We start from the raw sequence: 12,124 nt of genomic DNA on the forward strand, positions 1-12,124 counted from the left end.
TTTAGTTGTAGGCGCCTTTCTTAGTTTCTGTTTCCACCTCTGAAAACGGTTTCAGTACTGAACTTGCAAGACTGTTGAGAATTTGTGAAGAGCTTTTTTATCTGTCCCCTAAAATGGTAGGTGATGATACAGCCAGGTGAGGTAATAAAGCTAATCATCTAACTCCGTCCACCGAATGCCAGGGCTCATGCTGTGAGTTATTTGCCATCAAGATTTCCAGCACAGGCACTATTCTATCCTGTTTGCATACATTACCATCATGACTGTCCTCAAAGGAGTTTGAAGTTATAAGCCCTAATCATGGGCTGAGTTTAAGAGCAAGAGGCTGACAAAGCCCAGGACCTCACCATATATTCCACCTCAGTGCTGAGTAGCTGAAACTGTGAGACTAGTGGGTCAAGCCTTAGAGGATAATGAGAGGGTGGGAGAAGATTGAACAGTGCCAGGTTTCTTTCACAAGTTGACTGTGAGAGGGAGGTTTCATTGTTCTCTTCTGCAGTCCACTTAGGAAGACACTTGAGTTGAACCACCTGTGAAGGGAATAAGCAGTAGGGGCCCAGTTTAGAAGGCATGTGTTGTCTTAAAGCCAGTTAGTTTGTATCCCAGTTTAGCAGCTTTGTGCACAGCAAAAAGATGCTGGGATTTTGAGCAGAGGGTGCTACCTGCAATACTTTGCTTGCCAGGGACCCTCCTATCCCCAGAGAATCTTAGAAGTGTTCCAGCCAAGGCGCTCCAGCCTGGCGCCGGCTCTCCCCGGAAACTGTGGCCTGTCTCCAGCCTCCTGCCTTGCCCAAGACGGCTCCCGCCGACGGTAAAAAAGGGTCAACATCCGGGCCTCTTCTAACCGACAACCCTTCCTGAACGCCCGTGCGACCCTGGCGTCCGAGCAACCGCCAGCCTCGGAAGACCAGGCCCCGCCCCTCGCGGGCTGATTGGAGAGTGCCTGCGGCGCTGGCCGGCGATTGGTGAGCGGTGTCACAAAGGGCGGGGCCGGAGCTTCGCGGTCCAGCGTCGCCCGGCGTCGCTGGCGCGCGCGTCCTTATCGGCCTGCGGGCAGGCGAGCGAGCCAGCGGGCGGACGTGACCACCGGAGGGCGAGCGGGTGAGGGGTGCGGCGCGGCGGGGCGGGGCGCGGGCGGGCGCCTTCGCGGCCGGGGCAGGCGGGAGAGGTGTGTCCCCTTGGTCACACTCTCCGCACTTGTCTGCCTATGGACTCACGGGACCCGGACCGCCGTCGCCCTGGGCATAAACTGGTCGCGCCCGTGGTTCTGGGTGCTGCTCTCCCGACTTCGGATCTGAGTGTGGTCTCCAGGGCCTCACGTCCGCACTTGTGCATCAGTCTCAGGCTAGAGACCGATTCCATTCTGTAGCTGGATTTTCACACATCTGTAAATGTACAAATGTCAACATTTTAAAAGGCTGCAACTTATTGTGGGTATTTTTATGTTGGGCGAAAAAAATTTAAAGCTAAGTCGTCGTGTGACTAATTTTCTGTGGACCAGAAGGAAGCAAAGTCCAAGGTACTGAAATTACTTTTTGAGTACACTTTTGTGGTTACATTTCAAAAGTTGAAAGAAATGTTGGAGACTCATTTTGTTTCCCTCCCAACCTCTAAGCTAATTCATCGATTTATTATAATTATGAAAATAATTATCATGTACGTGTGCCATTTCACATCAGTATAAGTTTCCATTGTCCATTGGTTTTCCAGTGCTCCTTCATTCGGGCCATGCGCCAATTTGAGGAGACTTGCAGCTCTTTGTGGTGTCTCAGTTTTAGTATTGATTAGGGCTGTGGCCCACTTGAGCTTTCACTTGCCAGGGTATTCTACTCTGGTTTAGCCCGACTGCATGGCCTCCTTTGACCTCTGTTACGTTGATTTCTGTTGCCGAGAAGTATAACTTTGATATACACAAATTGTTTTTGGTTATGGTTACCACCGTTGGTCCTTCTTGTATGTTGAAAGTTATCCCACTGACTGGGTCGGAACTTATTTTGGAAGTTCCAGCACCATTGATGATGTACTTAACTGCAACGTTAATTTTCTTCTACTTATGCTCACTGAATCTAGTCTCATTTCAGATTTAGGACTTGCAGATCTGTGACCTTCTACTCTTCTCCAGCTTGTTCAATATTTCGGGGAAGGAGTATAAAAAGCACCGCGAAGGAAATGGCTCCTTATAGCCTCTGCCTCCAAATCCTTCTCCTAGGCTAATAGTCACTGTGCCTTCTGTGATGTTCATCTCAGCATTCCTAACATTTGACTTCTGTCTTTAGACTGCTATTTTGTAGGTAGCACTGCTGTTGGCCTTGAAGAAGCAGATACTGGTGTTTCTGTAGTACATTCTGTGGTATAGCGTGATAAGTGCATTAAAAATATCTGCATGTTGCCTATGAGTGTTTCACTATAATGCTTGTGTGTGTGTGTGTGTGTGTGTGTGTGTGTGTGTAACTGTGTAACTGCAGATTGAGCTCAGGGCCTAAAACATGCTAGTAAAGTACTCTATCACCAAGCTTCATATTTGCTATGAATGATGAAAGAATAAGTAATGAACCCAAGAAGTACCACTGTGGAGAGTAATATGCTCTTGCCACTATGACCAACAGAACCCGGAGCACAGGACTTTGTATTACTGTTATTTCTTACTCATTATTTCATCTTTTGTGTAGCTCCACTCAGAACAATTATCCTCTCAGCAACAACTTTTCTTCCTTTGATGGCATTTTAAGAGGGGCCATTAGTTATCTGAATAACTGGTTTCCTAATGATAATTTATATTAGAACTATGAAAACTCCTCCTTCTACAGCAGAAATATTTGTGTGTACATGTCTGTCATGATTTATGTAAATTCTAGTGGAATGAGTCAGAATGTGATTCCCAGAGGAAACCAATAGTCTCCAAAAAGTTTTGGAGTATAACCATGATTTCTTCATTTCTATGACAGGATAATACCTTTGTATATATCATTAATTTGGTCTAACCTAAGGGTCAGCAGAGAAAGGGAATTGTTTTTAATTGAATTTCATTGAACAACCTTTAATGAGTGCTAATATATGCAGGATTCCATATTGAGTGACAGAGAAGTCATTCTTCTCCTAAAATGGTTATAGTTTATCAGCACAAGAAGGACATATATGTAAGCAGTACACTTTTGATTGATATCATATGTGACATCGGTGCAAAAGATAGTACGTATAAAAGATGGTTGATGTTGGAGCTCAGGCTTCAGGGGAGAGCTGCAGTGCTGGCTGGTGAACCCAGGCTTTGCACTGTAGGCAGGCACTCTCCTTGACATGTATCCCCTGTCCTTTGAGCTGAGTTTTGAAAGACAGTTAGATGCTTCTCACGAAGCCACGTGTGGAGTTGACACTGAGTAGAGCAGAGCAGGAGCAATGATACGGGGACTCTAACTAGAAGGTAGAAGGACCATAGATACACTGGGGGAAGAAGGTAAGCAAGTGAAAATGGGCTGGGAGATGAAATATGTAAGTTGAAAAGTCAAAGGACTTTGAACATTGATGCACAGTTGGTAAAAGCTGTGTTAGGGCCTTGAGCTAGAAATAATAGGATCAGTTTATATTTTCTTTTTGATTTTTTGAGACAGGGTCTCTCTGTGTATCCTTGACTGTCCTGTAGAACCAGACTGGCCTCAAAATCAGAGGTTCACCTGCTTCTTCCAAGTGCTGGGATTAAAGGTTTGAACCAAGCCACTTTACATTTTCAAAAGATAACTGTGCTTGCATCATATGTTATTAGGAAACTGCCGATTGAAGCCAAAACCCAGAACACTGATAGTGCAAAATGATGTGATGGCACAGAATGATAGGAACTCTTCATTCATTGGCGCTGAAAATACAGAATGATTTAGCCACCTTTGCGTATTGTTTGGCAGTTTCTTTAAAGAAAACCAAACTCGATGGGGCTGGCAGTTTGGCTCAGCTATTGAAGGTAGAATGCTAACTGTACAAGCACGAGGGTCTTAGTCTGGATGCTCAGAACCCGTGTGAGAAGCTGGCACATCAGTGTGCATCTGAGCTCAGGGTTGGGGTGAGGAGCCCTCGGGCTCGTCCCCCCCCCCCCCCCCTGTCAAGCTAGATTGATGAGCGCTAGCATCAGTGATGCCTTAAAAATATAAAGTGGAAAATGATATAGGAAGCCATCCATGTTGGTGGCTGATTTCCACATGCAGGTGTACATACCTGCCCCCAAAGCTGAAAATATTCTAATAATAAAACCTAGCCTAAATGAGTTAAAATAGATCAGTGCAAGTTTGTTTCATGATTGCCAAAAATGGAGTATGCAAGATAATTCTCAGTAGAATGGATACATAAAACTAACACATAATTCAATAGAATATAATTTAGCACTTAAATAAGCCATCAAGCCATGAATGGCACAGAAGAGTCTTAACTGTGTGTTCCTTAGAGAGACCATTCTGAAAAGGCTGCGTGTTGTGTGATTCCAATTGCTTGACCTTCTGGAAAAGGCGAAGCTGTGGAAATACTAAAAAGATCAAAAGTTGCCAAGGATTTGAAGGGGTGGGGATCAACAGCCCTAACAGAGAAGTTCTAGAATACTGAAACTACTCTGATACTGCAGGGGTAAATACATTTTTATATTTGCCGCGCCTATAGAGTGAGTGAGTTTATGTTAGAGTGAGTCCTAACATAAACTTTGGGCTGGAGATAATGGTGTGTCTGTCCCTCACATGTTAATAATGTAAGCGCTACCACAGAGCGTAGGTGGCCGGAGGCGGGGAAGGGACAGATCTACATGGAGACTCAGAATTTCTGCTCAGTTTTGTTGTAGATCTAAAATTACCCTAAAAGGTAGAGTCTCCTTAGTTATAAGGGGGAAGTTTTCATGCCTTTAGCTTAGGGTTCATTTCCCTTGCTTGTGAGGTCTCACTATAATAATTTCCAAATGTGTAGCTTTACCCCCTTCTTAAACTTAGGCAATGGAAAGTAAGTACTAAATAATGTTATAAAACCCTCAACCAGTTTTTAGAAATTTTCTTTCCAAAAGTCAAACAACAACAAACCCAGTGGCTGGCTAGTGTAGTGAAGCATAGGAATCAAGATCACAGCTAGTCAGTCCTTGAGAGCTGCTCAGTTGAAAGCTCATGAAACCCTGAATCAAGTTTTAATCAGTGAATAGAGAGGCTGACAGGATAGAAAGATGTAAGGCACATTGTCAGGATTGGTCACTTGAAGCTGTCCTGGTGTTTGTGGGAACGAATGGATGCACCGTGGTCTGCTTTGACTAAATGAGGACTGCAAGACAAGGGGAACTCGAGGCAGGGGTGTGTGTGTGTGTCCTATTTTTGTATATGTTGAATTGCACATGTCTTTGGAGTGTCTGGAGTACGGATGCTTAGGCCATGTTTTACAGTGATATTTATTAGTAAAACAGTCTTTTTCAAACAAGCGTACCTTTAAATACATTCCTAGGCCAGTCATTGTAGCACACACAGTTGAGGCAGAAGGATCGTAAGTAGGAGACCAGTCTGGATTATATGATGAGACCCTGCCTCAAAATAAATAATTTTTTTACAAGAATTATAGTGGCTTCAGTGATACATATTTCATTTGACATTACCGTATGGCACATATTTACTTCTGACTTCTGCTTTCACAGCAGTGTTGGCTTTCTTTTACTTACGCTTGCTTGCTGATAGCTTTCCCATGCTCTCAGGTGTTTCCCATACCAAAATAAAATCTAAGTCTTACTATGGGCTGAGGAAGTAGCTCGGTGCCAGAGTGTTTCCGAGGCATGCCTGAGCCCTGGTTTGATCCCCAGCAACAATAATAAAAAGTTTACCTATCTTTGGGGAATACTTCTCAACTCATTCTAGGAGGCGAATACTGTCCAGACATAAAGAACCAAATAAAGACATCAAACGGCTGAGGGCTGGTGGGAAGGAAGGCGGGAGGAGGAGCAAAGAAGGAGGAGAAAAAAACTCTTCCAAACCTCTTACGATTAGACACAGGATCTCCAAAAGATATTTCCAAATCAAGTCCAGCTCATTCCCTCTGTCTGTTTACCTACCTACCTACCTACCTACCTACCTACTTAACTACCTATCTAAAGAGTACTATGTATTTAAATGGGATTTTGTTCCAGGAATGCAGGCTCATTTAACACAGAAAAAAAATAAATCAATGTAATATATTACAAACGATAGAATGGAAACCATATAATCATTTAAATAGACACTGAAAATATCTTAGAGAATTTGTACCTTTTATGTTAAAAGTAAAACAAATTCCTAAGCAATGTGACAATAATCAGGAATTTTTCAACCTGGTTATAGCTATCTGTTATACCTGTCAGCTGACATATCTAATGCTAGAAGGTCAATTCCTCTCTTCTATGATCAAGAGAAGGGTTCATTTCATTCACTTCTAGTCAACCTTGTATACTCTAGGTTCTAAGACCAATTAAATATGAAAAATACAGAGCATGTAGATTGGAGAGGAAGAAAAAAACTATATCTATCTATCTATCTATCTATCTATCTATCTATCTATCTAGTATGTGGGGTTAAATATAGATAATCCTAAGGAATCCATTAGAAGTGGTTATGGTTAGGACTAATATATTGATCAATATATTGAAATCATTTGTGTTCTTTTTTTGACAGTTTAAGTGGTAGTTTATTTAGCAAAATAAAGCAAACATTCCAACAAGAGTTCAGAGGGGGCTGCCAAAAGTGGTTGGTGCTATACAAGGGGTTCTGCATTTTAGTTTTTTAAATTTAGTAAATATTTATGGTACTTTTTGTTACAAAACATTTTTTTCTTTTTTTAAAAAATTATTCCCTTTACATCCTGGTTGCAGATACCCCTCTCCTCCTCAGTGGAGGGTACCAACCTGCCAAGGCGTATCCTGTCCCACTGAGGCCAAACATGACAGCCCAGTTAGGGGAACGGGATCCAAAGGGAGGCATCACAGGCAAAGAGGGCCCCCACCCCATTTGTTGGGGATCCAATGAAGACCAAGCTGCACATCTGCTACGTATGTGCAGGGGGCCTAGGACCTTTCCATGCATGTTCTTCGGTTGGTGGTTCAGTCTCTGTGAGCCCCCATGGGCAAGGTTAGTTGACTTTGTATGTCTTCTTGTGGAATCCTTTACCCCTCTGGTTCCCTCAGTTGTTCCTCCAACTCTTCCATAGGTCTCTCCGAGCTCTGTCTGATGTTTGGCTATGGGTCTCTGTATCTGTTTCCATCAGCTACTGAGTGAAGCCCCTCAGTGGAATTATGCTAGGCTCCTGTCTATAAGCACAGCAGAGAAACATTAATAGTGTCAGGGATTAGTTCTCTCCCATGGGATGGGTCTCTAGTGGGACCAGTCTTTGGTTGGCCATTCCCTCAATCTTTGCTCTGTCTTTCTCTCGCACATCTTGTAGGCAGGACAACTTTTAGATCAAAGGTTTTGTGGGTGGTTGGTGTCCTTATCCTTCCACTGGAAGTCCTGCCTGGCTATAGTGGCAGGTCACTTCAGGCTCCATATCCCCCATTGCTAGGATTCTCAGCTGGGGTGACCCCCATAGACTTCATGGGGCCTCCTCTATACCAGGTGTCTGGGATGTCCCAGAGATGCTTCCCACCTCCTATTTCTGTTCTCTCATGTGGCCCTCTCTCCTTGGCTCTTTCTACTCCTAATCCCCACCCCTGCTTTCCTCCCTATCCCCTCTCCTACCAAGTTCCCTCTCTCCATACACCTCCAATGCCCATTTTATTTCGCCTTCTGAGTGAGATTCCAGCATCCTCCTTGGGCGCTCCTCGTTACTTAGCTTCTTTGGGTCTGTGGATTGTAGCATGGTTATTCTGTACTTTATGGCCAATATCCACTTAACAGGGAGTACATACCATGCATGTCTTTTTGGGTTTGGGTTACCTCACTCATGATATTTTTTAATTCCATCCATTTTCTTACAGATTTCAAGATGTCCTTGTTTTTAATAGCTGAATAGTATTCCATTGTATAATTACACTATATATTTTTTCTTTTTTCTGTGCTTTTGTTTTCATTTTTTTTTATTAATAATTCAACTTACATCTTGACCTTAGCCCCTCCTTCCTCTCCTCCCAGTCCTACCCTCCTTCCTGTATCCCCCCTTCTCTAGGGAATATTCCCTTCTCTAGGGAAGCCCCCAGGACTGAGTTCGTCTTCTTCCCCTGTAGCCTGGTAGGGCAGTCCCATCAGGGGAAAGTGGTCAAAAAGCAGGCTACGTAGTCCATGTCAGAGATACCCCCCACTCCCCTAACTAGTGGGTCCACGTGAAGGCCTCTAATAACACCCATTGGCTACTTATAAGTAGAGGACCTAAGCCTAGACCATGCATTGTCTTGGTTGGTGCTTCAGAGTTCATAGGGCCCTCTGGGCCCTGGCTGATTGGCTCTGATGGTCTTCTTGTAGAGCTTTTGTCATGTCTGATCCATTTATCTTTACCATCTCTTTTCCAGTAGACTCCCTGTGCATCGCCCAGTGTTTGGCTGTGAGTCTCAGTGTCTGTTTCAAGCCGTTGCTGGGTGGAGCCTCTAAAAGGACAGCGCTGGTAGGCCCCTGTCTGCAGGCATAGCAGACTATTGTTAATAGTGATAGGGCTTAGTAGGCTTTCTTCCATGAGGTGGGTCTTAGGGTTGGGGTTGGCATTGGTTGGATATTCCCTGATTCTCTGCTCTATCTGTTCTGTCTTTGTCCCTGCAGGTCTTGTAGGAAAGAGTAAGTTTTGGGTTACGGTTTTTATGGATGAGTTGGTGATCTCCTCTGTCCACTTGGAGTCTTGTCTAGATAAAGGGTGTCTTCTTCAGTCTCCATGGCCTTTACTACTAGGAGTCTTAGCTAGAGTCCCCCTCAAATCTTTCCAGAGGCCTATTCTGATTCAGGTCTGCAGCTTGTGGCAGAGATGCCACAAGATGCCATCCACCATTTCTCTTTTCTTGGCAGGCCTTCTGCCTTCCTGCTCCTACTCTCTCCAAGTGTGATCTCCATCCTTATTTCTCTCTGCACTCCTCCTCCTACTTACTTTGTTTCCACTCTTAAACTACTACCTCTATTTCCCCCTTTAAGTGATACCACATTTTCTTTATCTATTATCTGGTTGAGGGACATCTGGGTTGTTTCCAGTTTCTGACTATTACAAATAAAGCTGCTATGAACATAGTTGAGCAAGTTTTCTTGTGGTATGGTAGAGCATCTTTTGCATATATGCTCAGCAGTGGTATAGCTGGGTCTTGAGGTAGCACTAATCCCAATTTTCTGAGAAACCACCAGATTGACTTCCAAAGTGGCTGTACAAGTGTGCACTCCCACCAGCAATGGAGGAGTGTTCGTTCCCCTTTCTCCACATCCTCATCAGCATGTGCTGCTGCTTGTGTTTTTGATCATAGCCATCCCAATGGATGTAAGATGGAATCTCAGGGTTGTTTTGATTTGGATTTCCCTGATAACTTTAGGATGCTAAACATTTCTTTAAGTGTTTCTTGGCCATTTGAGATACCTCTGTTGAGAATTCTTTGTTTAGCTCTGTACCCCATTTTTAATTGAATTATTTAGTTTGTTGGTGTCTAATTTCTTGAGTTCTTTATATGTTTTTGATTTTAGTCCTCTGTCAGATGTAGAGTTGATGAAGATCTCTTTTCATTTTGTTGGCTACCATTTTGACAGTGTCCTTTGCCTTACAGAAACTTTTCAGTTTCAGGAGGTCTCATTAATTGTTAATCTTACTGCCTGAGCTGTTGGTGTTCAATTCAGGAAGTTGTTTCCTGTACCAATGAGTTCAAAGCTATTACCCGCATTCTCTTCTATTAGATTTAGTGTATCTGGTTTTATTGTTCTTTCAAAGTCTATAAAGAATTGTGTTGATATTTTGATGGTAATTGCACTGAATTTGTAGATTGCTTTTGGTAAGAGGGCCATCTTTACTATGCTAACGCTACTGATCCATGAGCATAGGGTATCTTTCCTTCTATTATCTTCAGTCTTTTTCTTCAGAGACTTGAAGTTCTCTGAAGAAAGACATCAAGTCTTTCATTTGCTTGGTTAAAGTTACACCAAGATATTGTATGTTATTGGTGGTTATTGTAAAGAGTGTTGTTTCCCTAATTTCTTTCTCAGCCCATTATCGTTTGTATAAAGAAGGGCTACTGATTTTTCGAGTTAATTTCTGTATCTGGCCATTTTGCTGAAGGTGTTTATCCAGCTGTAGGAGTTTTCTGGCAAAATTTTTGGGGTCACTCATGTATACTATCATATCATCTGTGAAAAGGGATACTTTGACTTCTTCCTTTCTGGTTTGTATCCCCTTGATCTCCTTTAATTGTCTTATTGCTCTATCTAGAACTTCAAGTACTATATTGAAGAGATGTGGCGAGAGTGGGCAGCCTTAGCTTATCTCTGAATTTAGTGGAATTGCTTTGAGTTTCTCTGCATGTAATTTGATGCTGGGTATTGGCTTGTTGTATATTGATTTTATTATGTTTATACATGGTCCTTGTATCCCCGATCTTTCCAAGTCTTTTATCATGAAAGGGCGTTGGATTTTGTAGAAGGCTTTTTCTGCATCTAATGAGATGATCATGTGATTTTCTTTCAGTTTGTTTATATGGTGGATTACATTGATGGATTTTTTTTTTTTAATATTGAACCACCCCTGCATCCCTGGGATGAAGCCTATTTGATCATGGTGGATGATGTTTTTATGTGTTCTTGAATTCGGTTTGCAAGTATTTTTACATCAAAGTTCATAAGGGAAATTGGTATGAAATTCTCTTTCTTTGTTGGTTCTTTCTGTGGTTTAGATATGAGGGTTACTGTGGCCTCATAGAATGAGTTTGGCAATGTTCCTTCTGTTTCTATTTTTGTGGAATAGTTTGAGGAGTATTTGTATTAGGTCTTCTTTGAAATTCTGGTAGAATATTGCACTGAAGTAATCTGGTCCTGGACTTTTTTTGGGTGGGAGGCTTTTAAATGACGCTTCTATTTCTTTAGGGGTTATAGGACCAATTAAATTGTTTACCTGATCTTGATTTAACTTTAATAAGTGGAATCTATCAAGAAAATCATCCATTTCATTTAGATTTTTCAATTTTGTGGAGTACAGACTTTTGAAGTAAGACCTAATGATTCTTTGGATTTTCTCAGTGTCTCATGTTATGTCCTCCTTTTCATTTCTGATTTTGTTTATTTGGATATTGTCTTGGTGCCTTTTAGTTAGTTTGGTTAAGAGTTCTGTATATCTTGGTTTTCTCAGAGAACCAGCTCTTGGTTTCATTGATTCTTTGCTTTCAGCCCTGAGTTTGAATATTTCCTGACGTCTACTCCTCTTGAGTGTGTTTGCTTCTTTTTTTTTTTTTTCTAGAACTTGCAGGTGTGCTTTTAAGTTGTTAGTATGAGAGATCTCCAATTTCTTTCTGAAGGCACTTAGTGCTATGAACTTTCCTCTGAGCACTGCTTTCATTGTGTCCCATAAGTTTGGGTATGTTGAGCCTTCATTTTCAATGAATTCTAGGAAGGAAGTCTTTAATTTTTTTTTTTTAATTTCTTCCCTTACCCAGTGGTCACTGAGTAGGGAATTGTTCAGTTTCTATGAGTCTGTAGGCTTTGTGTTGTTTCTGTTGTTGTTGGCATCAGCTTTAATCTAATAAGATACAAGGAGTTATAATCTGCTTGTATTGGCTGAGGCTTCCTTTGTGATCAACTATATGGTCAGTTGTGGAGAAAGTTCCATGTGGTGCTGAGAAGGAAGTATATTCTTTTGTATTTGGGTGAAAAGTTTTGTAGATATCTGTTAGGTCCATTTGATTGACTACATCTGTTAATTTCACTATATCTGTGTTAAGTTTCTGTCTCAATGACCTGTCCACTGGTGAGAGTGGAGTGTTGACATTACCCACTAGTACTGTTTGCGGTTCAATGTATGATTTATGCTTTATTAATGGTTTTTGTTTTTGTTTGTTTGTTTTAACAAATGCCTTGTATTTGAGGCATAGATATTCAGAATTGAGATGTCTTCTTGGTGGATTTTTCCTTTGAGTATGAAGTGTCTTTCCTCATCTCTTTTCATTAATTTTCATTGAAACTCTATTTTATCACCTATCAGCACAGCTACTCCAGCT

The 12,124-nt window shown here is 42.0% G+C and overlaps 1 protein-coding gene across 4 annotated transcripts in view; it reads left to right on the forward strand.

The window, feature by feature from the left end:
- The first annotated feature begins 1,063 nt into the window (after positions 1–1,063).
- Zfand4 (zinc finger AN1-type containing 4) overlaps positions 1,064–12,124 on the forward strand; it is a 69,607-nt gene continuing 58,546 nt past the window's right edge. For 3 of the 4 annotated variants that reach the window (XM_055604305.1, XM_055604307.1, XM_055604308.1), the window contains exon 1: positions 1,461–1,519. The gene's annotated coding sequence lies outside the window, so the exon portion shown is untranslated. Of the gene's footprint in view, positions 1,102–1,460; positions 1,520–12,124 lie in introns of those variants that run through there. The other variant, XM_055604306.1, reaches the window with a different exon arrangement.

This window comes from Psammomys obesus, unplaced genomic scaffold (assembly GCF_907164565.1).
Source record: "Psammomys obesus unplaced genomic scaffold, mPsaObe1.curated_primary_1811, whole genome shotgun sequence".
Lineage (NCBI taxonomy): Eukaryota > Metazoa > Chordata > Mammalia > Rodentia > Muridae > Psammomys > Psammomys obesus.